General features: G+C 49.1%; 1 protein-coding gene across 3 annotated transcripts in view; it reads left to right on the forward strand.

Moving 5' to 3' along the window:
* Positions 1-3,854: 3,854 nt before the first annotated feature.
* CSNK1E (casein kinase 1 epsilon) overlaps positions 3,855-13,146 on the forward strand; it is a 33,865-nt gene continuing 24,573 nt past the window's right edge. Inside the window, exons 1-2 of one of the 3 annotated variants that reach the window (XM_077914539.1) lie at positions 3,855-3,955; positions 6,414-6,508. The gene's annotated coding sequence lies outside the window, so the exon portion shown is untranslated. Of the gene's footprint in view, positions 3,956-6,413; positions 6,509-11,442; positions 11,462-13,146 lie in introns of those variants that run through there. The other 2 variants (XM_077914541.1, XM_077914544.1) reach the window with 2 other exon arrangements.

Consider the following 13,146-nt stretch of genomic DNA (forward strand, 5'->3'; position numbering starts at 1 on the left):
CATGCAAAGTGTTTAGTGCAGCACCAGGCATAGTTCATTATTCATAGTTCATTATTACTAACCCTGTGACCTTAGGCAAGTCACTTCTCTTTTCTTTGCCTCAGTTTCCTTTTCTATAAACTGAAGAGTGAAAGAGCAGACTTAGGTCATGACCATCAATGGATGCTAACATCAGGGGATCGAATGTCGATGGGTAACTTTATAACAGACAATGAGGCTAACAACACCTAAAGGGGCCAATCAACCTTACCATCCCTAAAAGATGGAAGAGCCTGACATACTGCAGCTCCTGCTCTGAAGCACCAGGAAAGAACACAACATCATCTGTGGAATATTCTAGATAAAATCACTGAGTCCAAATCAAATCAAGCCTCCAGCCTCCAAAGTCTACATTTCAATTACCAGTTGGTAGGAAACATGGAGTGGAGCATGTTCAAGACACCACAGGGATGCATGCAGTCAACCAACTCCAGACTCTCGGCAACAAAGTCTGGAATATCATTCAACCATAAAAAGGAATGACGTAGTGACACCTGCCACAGTATGGTTGAACCTTGAAAACATTACGCAAAGGGAAGCCAGACATAAAAGGTCACATAATGTGCGATCACCTTTCTACAAAATACCTCCAATAGGGCCAAAGACAAAAGTAGATGAGAAGTCCCCAGGGACTAGCGGAGGGCAGGAGTGGGGAGTGACTGCTAGTGGATATAGGATTTCCTTTTCCCTAACAAAATTTCTAATTCTCTAACAAAAGTGTTAGAGAATTAGGTGGTGGTAATGGTTGCAAATCTTGTAAATCTAAAAAAAGCCACCAAACTATACACTTTAAGTTTTGGCTAATTTTGTACAAATTTTGTGGGGCTTAGTTGGTTAAGCCTCCAACTCTTGATTTCAGCTCAGGTCTGATCACAGGGTCATGGAATGGAGCCTGGTGTAGGTGTCGGGTTTCACGTAGGGTAGGTAGGTAGCGAGGAGTCTGCTTGAGATTCTCTCTCCCTCTGCCCCTCCCTCCTGCTATCTCTCAAATAATAAACCTTTTAAAAATGATTAATTTTATGGTGTGTAATATCAGCCAGATACAATAGGAGGGCCTTCTGTGGATCCTCATTCAAAGAAATCAACTGGAAAAGACATTTTGGAAACAAATTAGGGAAATTTGAATATCAATTGCCTATGAAATAATCAAATGAAAAAATAAGTGTCACTATTGCAAGGTGTAATAATGTTATTGTGTATGTATCGTTGTTGTTATTCCACAAAGTCTTTATCTGTGAGAGATAATTACTGAAATATTTATAGATGAAATAATATGATATCTGGAACTTCCTTTAACAAAATGTAGGTGGGGGATGGATGAAGCAAGAATGGAAAAAGCTGATGTTTGTTGAAACTTAGTGATGGGTATATGGGTTCATTATACCATAGTCCCTCTACTTTTTTAGTGTTATTTAAAATATCTAGAGGCACCTGGTGGGCTCAGTTGGTGGAACAGGAGACTCTTGATCTTGGGGTCATGAGTTTGAGCCTCATGTTGGGTATAGAGATTACTTAAAAATAAATAAAAAAAACTAATAAAATAAAATTAAACATCTATAATAAAAGGTAAAGCAATAATGGGATTGACTTCTGTTTCCTTCTTTATATTTTATTGACCTCCAATTTTCTATAATAAATATATATTACTTTTATAATCAGAAAACATATTAAGGTTACAAAACTGACCGACAAGGTTGAGCTAGTTGACCTCTCAGCCTTGGAGGTTGGTCTCTGGGAAGGTCCCACCAGGGAGGAGTCAGCCTCAAAGCCTCCCTAGCAAGAGGGAAGGACTCACCCACAGGGAGGAGGGCTTGCTGAGACTCTGTGGCTTCCTTGCCCACTGCCCCACCTCGTGAAGCCCAAGGGCGGACAAACCCCATCCCTGACTCCTTACCTGAAGTTGGTGGCCCTTGTAGCCTGGTGGCTAACAAGAGGGTGTTGTTTTTTTTTATTTTTATTTTTTTTAAATTTATTTATCAGAGACACAGAGACAGAGAGAGAGAGGCAGAGCACAGGCAGAGAGCAAAGCAGGCTCCATGGAGAGAGCCCGACGCGGGACTCGATTCTGGGTCTCCAGGATCACGCCCTGGGCTGAAGGCAGGCGCCAAACCGCTGAGCCACCCGGGCTGCCCCCAGAGGATGTTTTAAAGTGTTCCTTGGCCTTGAAAGAGAGAAAGGATCTCTGAGCCTTTCTATCCATGTGACCTGGGGAAACAACCTCTCAGACCTTGGTTTCCTCATCTGTAACCTGAGGAAAAGAATAATTCCTACCTCAGGGCTATTGCACAGATTACATGAAAGGGGCTTATCCTAGATCATAGGAAGTGCTCAGTTAATGTGAACATTTTATGAAATAAAGGAGCTCTATAAAAGTGATATAAGCCCATTAGGAGAAAATACAGCAAAACAGAAGGATTAAAAAAAAAAACAAAACAAGCTTCATAAGTGCCCAGAAAGTGCTCAGAAAGAACCACAGCAAGCATTTTCTTTCCAGGCTCTTTCCTGTGTACACAAGTGTGTTCTGCTTTTAAGTACAACTGTAATCCTGCTGTCAACACACATTCACATCCTGCTTTTCTTCTTGTAATATTGTAGCACATTTCCTCATATTATTATAAGCTGTTTGTAAACATGACTTTTAATGGTTGTGTAATATTCCATGTGTGTTTGTGCTGGTCACCCCTGCCCCGGGTGTTGGACACCTAGACTAGTTCCAATTTTCACCATTATAAAGAATGCCACAATTTGAAAAAAGCCGGGCGAATGCCACAATGAATGTGTATTCTGAATGACCTCCTTGGGTAGATTTTCAGAAATGCAATTGCTGGGTCCCAGGACAAGCACGTTTTTAAAGCTTTTGGATAGGTGAAGCCTGATTGCCTTTTCAACGAAGTGGTGCCCTTTATTTTTGCCATCGCCAGAAGGGAGCTGGCGTTTCCAACAGGGAACTTTGCCGAATATAAGCAATCTCCGATGATATAAAAGTAGGTGAAGGGCAGTCCGGGTGGCTCAGCGGTTTAGCGCCGCCTTCAGCCCAGGGCCTGATCCTGGAGATCTGGGATCGAGTCCCACGTCGGGCTCCCTGCACGGAGCCTGCTTCTCCCTCTGCCTGTGTCTATGCCTCTCTCTCTGTGTCTCTCATGAATGAATAAAAATAAATAAATAAATAAATAAATAAATAAATAAATAAATAAATAAATAAATAAATAAATAAATAAATAAATAAAGTAGGTGAAGACAGTTGTCTGACTACAGGCATCAGAGGCCAGATCCCCTTTTCCCAACCCCCAAGGGCTGGAATCACACTTCTAGGTCACTCCGCTCTCCCCCGATTCCTGGCTCCTTAGCAGAAGGCGTCGGAGGAAGGGTCCTAGGGAAGCACAGAGTGGGGTACCGAGAGAAGACATTCGGGGGAATCAGAGGCTCCCTCCGTCCCCCGGACGCCATTCCTTACCCAGGTTATTTGAACCTGGGATCTGCGGCCCCAACAGTTCTCCGTAAAGCAGGGGTGGAGGCGGAGTCAGGGGGTCGTGGGGGACCCCGGCTCTTCCCAGGCTCCTCAAAGGGGCCCTCGTCTGCGAAGAGTAGGACCTCCCCTTCCAGCCCGCCCTCCCCGGGGGCGCGCCTGGAGGTTCCCTCCGGCAGGTGCTGCCGCCGGCCCCGGCCCGCCCACGGGGGCGCGCGGGTCCGGACGAGTGTCGCCAGCGGCTCACCCCGCAAGCATGACAGTCACGAGCGCCCGGGGCCGAGAAGCCGGGGCGTGGCCGGGAGCCGGGGGCGGGGCTGGAGGGTGGCGTCACGGCCCCGCCCCCGGCCGGCTCCCTCCTTCCTGCGCGCGGCGCCCGGGCCGAGTCCTCACCTGGAGGGACAGGTGTGCTCATCTCGCATCTCCGAGAGGCCGGCCTGCGAGTGGCAGGTGAGCGTTAGCAGGAGCTCGGGCGGGGGGCTGGGAGGAGGGGCCGGGTTGGGGGGGCCCTCCCTGGACGCTGGGGACGGTCTGGTCAAAGCAGGCAGCAGGGAGGCGGAGCTGGGCGTGGGTCTGCAGGGTCCGATTGCTCTCCAAACTCCTGCGACGTCTCTTGGGTATAGTCACGTTGTACTGAAATGTAGGCACTGGAGGGATTTGAAGGAGAGCAAGTTGAAGAGGAAACAGCAGGTTTCCAACCACAAATCTATCATTTTTTTGTACATGATATCTTTTCCTTGTTGTAAAAGTAATGTGCAGGGATTGACTGACATGGGGAAAAGTAGGAAAGAAATCGCCCGTGGTGCTCTCTCTCTCACACACACACACACACACACACACACACACACACAACAACTGCGGATATTCTGGTGTTTTCTTTCCCAGTCTTGTTTCTGTGCACAATCACTTTGATATCATTTTATCATACTGTATTTACAATTTTTGTGTCTTGCTTTTCTTCTCTTAACATCGTGTCATAAGCATTTTCTTGTGTTGTTATTAGTCATCCGTGTATGTGTAATCATTATTTTTAATGGCTGCATAATGTTACATTTGAGGGAGGGGCCAGAGTTGGGAGCCACTCTGAACACTTGGAGGCAGGATTTGAGGGGGAGACGGGAAGGTGTCATAGGAAAACTTGGGGTCTGGGTCAGACAGGCCAAGACCTCCACCTCCAACACTGGGCTTCAAGAAGGATCTTTGCATCGGTTTCCACATGAGGAAAATAGGTCCATAGAGCTAACTTCTCAGATCATTGTGAGGCTCAAGTGAGCTAATTTATGTAGAAAGCCTCCCCCCCTCTATCTCCATGGCCCTGGCAGAAAAAGGGTCCATGTGTTTGTGAGTTTGGAGGAGGGATTTGGGCCAGCTGAAGCTGCTGAGGGAGTAGAGGAAAAGCTGGGGACAAGGGGCAGGCTCCCCAGCATGGAGATGTCTCTGGGTCTGGGGCAGACGGGCTCACATCCACTCTGCGGTCACTAAGGCCCCTAGAAGAGTTTAATCCCTTGAGATAAGCTTCTGGAAGGGCTTCGAAGTGAGAGAATTGGAAGAAAAGTAGGAGAGGAGGGCAAAAGTGGAGCTTAGTAATCAACCTCTTGGACAGATAAGAATGCTGAGGTTCAGAAAACAGAGGATTTGTTCAGGATGCACACAGGGAGCAGTAACAGCATAGGTTTAGACACCAGGGCTCCTAATTCCCACAGGGATCTCAAAGCCAGAGACTACTGATTTCTAGGGGGAGGAGGAGGAGGTCAGGGGTGAGTCATCAGCTGCAATTGTACCAGGCTAAGGTATCCTGAGAAAAAACAAATGTTTCTGTTTTTTAAGCTTCCACTTCCTCATCTGTGAAATGGGATAGTAAGTCCCCACCTACCTACTTAGTCCCCACTGCCAAGCCTATCCATCTCCAGGTAGCTAGGGCCTCCTTCCATTTTTAGGGCCTGTTCAATCTCTGCTCATATACCCTCACCATGACTCCTTCATCTTTATGGTCCCCTGGCCATCTTCACAGGGAGGTCTGGGTACCTGTCAGCTGAATCAGGTGATTACCTGTGGCCACATCTCAGTTAGGATGGGAAATTCCATACTCTCATGAGCCATCTGCTTCTAGACCTGAGAGATACTGTTCTTTCTAATTTGCCCTACAGCATGCTACTGCTAGATAAGAAAGGGCTTCGTGCCCTGGGAAGAGTTCCTAAGTGCTAAAAACATCTTGTCGTGAGGGTACACGACCCTCTGAGGCCATCTCTTTCTGCCTGGCCTGTCACTCCAGGACAGTAATAAGGATGTCAGCCTCCCCTAGCAATTTTAGCGATCTCTGTCTTAATCCTGGTAACGCTGATGTGTAATGACTTATTCTGGGTCGTATGCCTCCATAGTAGATGCAGTTCTCAAGGGCTTGACCCACCACAAGGCCCAGGCCAGGCCCAGCCCTCCTCCCTGTGACTGAAGTAATAATAACTGTGTCTATCATTCAGGTGCCAGACTCTGGGCTGTAGGCTTTAATCCATTGGAGGTGGGTGCTGTAGCCATCCCAGTTCTGAATGAGGGAACAGAAGTTTAGGAAAGTTCTATAAACTCACCCAGCCCCACAGCCCAGAAATAGCTGATGAAGGATCTGAACCCAGCTGGTTCAGGGTTTCTACCGCCACTGCCTCTCAAGTGAGAACTCAATCGCTGGGGTCCTCCAATGCTAATGTGAACTCTTGTTGCATACCCCTTTCTGTAAAAATATTTTTGAGCATGCGTTTTGTATTCAAATGCAAATGTATTTGTTAAAACTTGGGTATAAATGTTCTACTGTGCTAATGTGTGCATTATAAAACATCCATCGAAATGGAACATTTAGAAAGTTAAGATTAAAGACTAAATAAGAATACAAATTCTGATCTTTCTTCCCATACCCCAGTGGATCACTTTGTGAACTTCCTGGGGTGGCCAACATCTACTTTGGAGACAGTCACTTTGGTGGTCACCAGAATCCCCTGGATGCTTTGGAAGTGGGTGAGTGGATTCATGATGTCCTGAGGAACAAGGGGTACCCTTCAGTGGGGGCCCAGGTATGTAGCCAGGTTCCCGTTGGCACTGAGGGAGACAAAGCTGATTGGGCTGCAGTCTATAAGGCAGGGTGAGGCCCCAGGGTGGGTCTGGAAGGGTAAATTGGAGTCCTTCATAACCTTTATGAACATTAGATCATATTCACTCTCTTAGCCTCAGGTTCCTACCTGTAAAACAGGTGGGATGATCTCTGGCTCATGAGATTGTTGTAGAACTAAACCAGAACAGGTGAGAGGTGTCTATTGTGGTGCCACATTGTACAATAAATGAGAATTTGCTCATTCTCTCCCTCTTCTTCCCTTCTGCATGCAAAATTCCAAGCTGTTCTGAGCAAAACCAGTGGATAAATCCAATATTTACCTGCTTGAGATTAAAGACCCTGCCTGCATCCCACCTTCCTCATCAGCTTTCTCCCCACCAAGGAGGGGGATCCTGGGTGCCCTTTGACCCATCTCCCCACAGGGCCCCCCCCTTCAAATGTCTGAGGTTCCTACCATAGTGTTGGCTGAGGCTGTTCCTTCCCACCCTCCAAATCTACATGCAAGCCCCTCCTCCTTCCACCTTCCCCAGGGGCACCTCCCCAGTTTCTCCATGGAAGGGGCCTAGTGGGCAGTCTGCTTCGAAGGAGCCTCAGAGTCTTATCTGGATGCTGTATCCTTGCAACACTCTGCATCAAGTTAAGAACTCCCCAGTGGTAAAAAAAAAAAAAAAAAAAAAAAAAAAAAAAACTCCCCAGCGGTGCATTTCACAGAACACCTGGCTGGAGGGCGAGGGGCAGCTCATCACTGCTTGGTGTCCCCAGTGATGCCAGGCCACGTAGACCTGTCCTGTGGCTCTCACCATCTAGCAGTTTCTCTCTGGTCCATGGACTCTCTCTTAGTCCATATTTTTTTCTGGTGTACACCCAACTGGCTGAGGCGGACTGTCAGCTTGAGGCGGGCAGGGCTCAGTGCGGACCTCTCAGGACCCGTGAGGAGTAGGCATCAGGAAGTGTTTGTGGACAGACGTGTGACAGGGTGAGATGATGAATCGCACCAACTATGCTGACTTGGGAAGTGTTGCTGTGGGAATTGGGATTATTAGCCAGGGCAATCATCGTAATTCCCGCGGCCCAGTTAATGAGTGGTTGTGTGTCCTAGAGATGGGATTCCTTGGATTCCCAGAGGATGGAAGGAGCGCATTGTAGAGAGAGTTGGCAGCAGTGCAAACAGTGTGGTTTGTTGAATGGAGGGGCAGTGGGGTGACAGGCCAGGTTGAAGGAAGGATGCAGACGGGTGGGGGAGTAGGGGTGGGCAGAGGTGAAGGCAGAGACCCTTGGGTGATGCTGGGTGTTTTCATTGTTCCTGTAACTGTGCCTTTAGTGACAACTCCTCTGGGAGTTGATTCCTCAACGGAGATTGGCAGCATGGGGAATACTGAGAGGGGTTTGCCGGGGCGGAGCGGGGAGGGCCAAGGGCCCACCATGAGCAGGGGTGGAGGGGGTGGGGAGACACCACAGGGTAAGTGAGGCCTTATGTGAGGGAAGGCTGTCAGGTACCATCTGGCCCAGAGATGGAAAGTGCCAGGCCCTTGCCTCCACCCCTATGACCACACACCCACAGCAGAATTCGCTCATTGCACAAGTATTTACAGGGCACCCATTACCAACTGGACACCCACAGGAGCACCTATAGGAGGATTTTTCCCTCTTGGAGCTTATGTTTAAGGGCATTAAAAATAAACAAGTTAATGTTTCTTGCCTGTAGGAAGTGCTGTAAAGAAAAGGCCAGGGTGGGGGATCCCTGGGTGGCGTAGCGGTTTGGCGCCTGCCTTTGGCCCAGGGTGCGATCCTGGAGACCCAGGATCAAATCCCACAACGGGCTCCCAGTGCATGGAGCCTGCTTCTCCCTCTGCCTGTGTCTCTGCCTCTCTCTCTCTCTGTGTGACTATCATAAATAAATAAAAAATTAAAAAAAAAAAAACTTCAAAAAAAAAGAAAAGGCCGGGTGATCCAGTAGAAAGAGGCAGAGGGGATCTCTCTCTCTGTGACTATCATAAATAAATAAAAAAATTAAAAAAAAAAAAAAAAAAGAAAGAGGCAGAGGGGAAGGGGGCCTGCTTAGGATTGTGCGGTCAGGGCACCTGGCTGGCTCAGTCATGGGACTCTTGATCTCGAGTTGTGAGTGCAAGCCCCATGTTGGGCATGGAGCTTACATTAAAATAATAATAATAATAATAATAATAATAATAATAATAATAATAATAATAAAGATTGTGTGGTCAAAGAAGGCCTCTCTGAGGAGGTGACTTTTGGGTTGTGACTTGAATGCAAGTCATTGTGTTCAAGACATTGAAGGCAGACATTGAAGACTGAGGATCTGGGGGGCAGGCAGAGATCATTCTAGGTAGAAGGAACGTCAAGTGCAAAGGCCCTGAGATTTGATGAAATGAAAGTAAAAATGAAAAAAGATAGTTCCAGGTGAGGTCTGAGAGGCAGGTAGGGACCAGATCATAGCAGGCCTGGGAAAGAACATGGATTTCACACTAAGGACAGAGAGAGCATTTGATGTATTTTCAGTAGTCAAGGGATGTGATCTCACAGGTAACAAACTACGGTAGTATCCAAGTATGCCCACCGTGAGAGGTGGCTGGGTTCAGAATATAGTTGGGAGGGGGAGCTGATGGGATGTGCACAAGGTTTTGAATGGGAGGGGCAGAGAAAACCCTTTCCCACTGAGCCCAGATGTGTGTGACCTCAGGGTCTTTCTCAACAGAGCGCCCCAGATGTGGAGTGTACAGGACCTTCCCCATCCAGTCCAGCCCTTATGGATGGGGAGACTGAAGACAGGGCCTTAGAGGTCTCCTTGTCTGGGCCCCCGGAGAGGAGGCAGTGGATTCCCTCAGTTCCTGCTGAAATTCACTGGCTGAGCTGGGACTCAGATGTGGGCTTCCTGGCCCCTGGTCCCGGCCTCTTGCTACCCAACCCAGCTCCGTCTCCACTGAAGATGGAGGAGGGAGGAAGTACTGCCGGAGAACAACCAGGCATGGTGATGTGGTGAGATCACCAGGAGAAGCGTCTAAAGGCAGCGGAGTCTGGAGAGGCCTAGGCCAAGGCCCTCATTGGAGACAGGGCACTGCCCTGGGAGCAGTCAGAGGTGGGTGGAACATCATGGAAGGGTCCAGGGGCAAGCTGCCAAGGTCTTGCTGGGCAGCATTTTCAGGCTGGCAGGCTTGAGGAGGGCCTCTTGGAGCAGAGCGTGTGGTGAGCCATCCACCCTTGGGGGTCTTGGGAGAGAGGCATAAGTAGCAGCTAAGAATAGGAAGACTGAGAGACTTCCTGCAGGAGCATCCTAGAGCCGATGCTGTGGGTGAAGACGGAGGGTGGGCAAGGCCAGTGGCTCACCTGGGCCCACCTGGGTTTGCCCACCTCCAACCCAAAGGGGAAGGAGAAGGCAAGGAAAGAAGCCAGAGACCCAGCCTGAGGTTCTAAAAGAAGTCCAATCAGGTGGCCTGGATTCCACTCCATGCCGGCTCCTTGGCACGTTATCAACATCTTCCTCTTACTCAGGACTAAGTTGTTTTTGTACATGATCATCTGCATTATCCCCATTTTATGAATGAGACTCAGAGACTTTAAGGAACTTTGCTAGGGTCACAGTTAAAAAGAGGCAAAGTCAGCATTTGAAGCCAGCTTCTTAACCACATGGGGCTCCCGTCTTGGGCTCTCTTTGTGACTTTGAGCAAGCAAGGCTCCCTGAGTCTCAGACTCTACCTGTAAAATGATGGGGCCTACATAAATGAACCCCTCAGGCCACTGTGGCGCTTGATGGGGGCCCCAATATTGCTTCTCTTGGACTGGGGCTCAGGACCCTGAAAGAGGGGCTGCAGACTCGTTCTGGAACTGTGTTCTCCCCCAGCCTGGGAGAGTGGTTAGGGGTGCGGGCTCAGCTAGGCCACTCCTCTCCGCTGCCTCTGCTGAGGGTGGATGTGAGGGTAGGATGAGTCAGTGCAGATAACGTGCCTTGTAGAGGGCCTGCACACAGTAGGCACTCAATAAATGTAGCTCTTGATGTTTTGTCAGAGAGAGCGAAGGCCGTCTCTTCACAGACCATTCATTCACTCATTCAGCAAATATTCATTAACCCCTCCTATGTGCCAGACATGGTTCTTGACTCTGGTGACCAGTGGTGTCCCCCAAATAGTACCTCCCCAAAATAGCAGTGCCCCTCAAATAGCAGTGGTATCCCCAGAATAGCAGCTTATATTCTAGTAGGGGGCTCAGACAAAAAAAAATTCAAATAAATACCATGTAGAATATGTTATATAGAGATAAGTGCCAGGAAAAAATGAAGCAGTGAGGGTGGGTTGAGGTGAGGGGGAGGCAGTGCCCTAGTCGGGTTAGGATCTTAAATCAGGAAGACCAGAAGGCCTCCCTGTGAAGGGGATAAGAGCCAAGACCTCAGAGAGGGGAGGGAATGAGCCATGCAGATATCTGAGGGAAAAGCATCCCAGGCAACAGGGACTGCCAGGGCTAAGACCTCAGAACAGATTGTGTAGGGCCATTTGAAGGACCATCCTGATATTTAGTAAATCCAGGGTGGGGTGCCCACAGTCAAGACTCAGACTGCAGATCCCTTTGGGAGGATCAAAAGCTTCCTTCCCATTGCTGATTGCTTCTGCATTATCATCCTGTGGGCTGGCAGTTGCAGGGCTGTCCTTGAGATCCCCAGCCCAGTGCTCCGGGGGTAGGGGAGGGGGGAGAGGGAGTGGTGTGCCAAGAAACAAAAACAAAGTGTTAGATTGGAAGGGTGCCGGGGAGTCTCTTCTGACCTAGTGCAGAGCAGCTAAACTCTGGGGTGGGACCCATGTGAGCTGGGACTCCACTGACACCTAATGTTCCAGGCTGATTGCATCTTCAGGGTGAGTGAGTGGGTGTGCAGGGAGCGGAACTGGGATGAGCTCAAGCTGGCCACACCCTTGGGCCTTAAAGTTGAGAGTTAAGTCCTGGGAGGAATCCTTGAGAACCTAGAATGAAGAGAGCAGTCAGGCCCAGAGGCTGCTAGAACCCCATAAGATTTCTTTCCCTTTGGAATCACCTCTATTCCTCTGTTGGGTTTTGTGTCATGTCTCAGTTTCTTGTAAGAGCTGAGCTGCAAAGCTTTTTAGAAGTCCCTGGTTGCGAGGTGGGGTGGGGGAGAACATTGGTCTTCTAGGGGAGTAGGAAAGAGAACTAGGCCCACAGTAGAGGTAATCAGGGGAAGGATGTGGGGAAGGATGTCACTCTATGTTCAGTGTAGGGGCTGGGGTGGGAGTGTGACAAGATTGGGGCAAGGAAGCTGGGACTTTGTGATGGTTAATGTGTGTCCTTAGGCAAGCACTGTTGAGAGCCTCAGATGCCCTCTCTGTAAACCAGGGAAAGAATAGAGTAGGATTTAATCTGTTGTTGTTTCAGAGGTTAACCACCTCCCCCAGGGCCAGGTGCTTAGTAGATGCCTGAGCAGTGCCAGTCCCTTCCTGGAGAGGGAGGCCATAATTGGGCAGCAGGGCTCAGGTTGGAGGGTGGAGTGGTGAGGATGGAGGACCCAGGGGTACATTCCACACCTGCTCAGTAATGCCAGGGTCCCTCTGTCTGGGGCCCCAGGCTTGGGCACCTTGTTTCACCTTAGCCCAAGTGGGGTTGGTGACAATGCAAGCAGAGCCTCGGGATTCAGGGTTGGTAAGATTGGGATGAAAACAGGTAACAGGGAACCCTGGGTGGCGCAGCGGTTTAGCGCCTGCCTTTGGCCCAGGGCGCGATCCTGGAGACCCGGGATCGAATCCCACGTCGGGCTCCCAGTGCATGGAGCCTGCTTCTCCCTCTGCCTGTGTCTCTCTGCCTCTCTCTCTCTCTCTGTGGGGCTATCATAAATAAATAAAAAATTAAAAAAAAAAAAAAAGAAAAGAAAACAGGTAACAAAGGGCAGGGCATTGGGGGTGGCTGACTTCTAGGACTGGGGCATACTTGGGGGCCTCAAGGGGATGAAGGAAATCATAAAAATGGGTACAACAAGCTCAAGGAACAAAGTAGGTAGCTACTGCCCAGGCCAGCTGAGTGTGGGAGGAACCCAGTGTGAGTTTGGACTCAGAGTTACCCTCTCTCCCAGGGCTTCAAGAGAAGTAGGGAATATGGACCTGTAATAGGAAATCAGCACATTTATTTATTTAAAGATTTTATTTATTCATTCATGAAAGACACAAAGAGAGAGGCAGAGGGAGAAGCAGGCTTCATGCAGGGAGCCTGATGGGGGACTCGATCCCGGAACCTCAGGATTACACCCTGAGTCAAAGGCAGACGCTCAACCGCTGAGCCACCCGGGCCCCTGGAAATCGGCACATTTAAAACAGTGGTTATCAATTAACAAAACAATATAAATAACAAAAAAAAATCACTATGCAGGTCCAGCAAAGCCAACCACCTTGCCTGGTGACCCCCTGTTCTGGCAAAGGGGGCATGTTGGCCATGTCTTGGCCCAGGCCAGCTCTGTATCTTGCTGTGCTGTGTGGTCCTGGGCAAACTCCTCCCTTCCTTGGACCACAGATTCCTGGTCTGGGATAGAAGAACCTGA

This window comes from Canis aureus, chromosome 11, assembly GCF_053574225.1.
Source record: "Canis aureus isolate CA01 chromosome 11, VMU_Caureus_v.1.0, whole genome shotgun sequence".
Classification (NCBI taxonomy): Eukaryota; Metazoa; Chordata; class Mammalia; order Carnivora; family Canidae; genus Canis; species Canis aureus.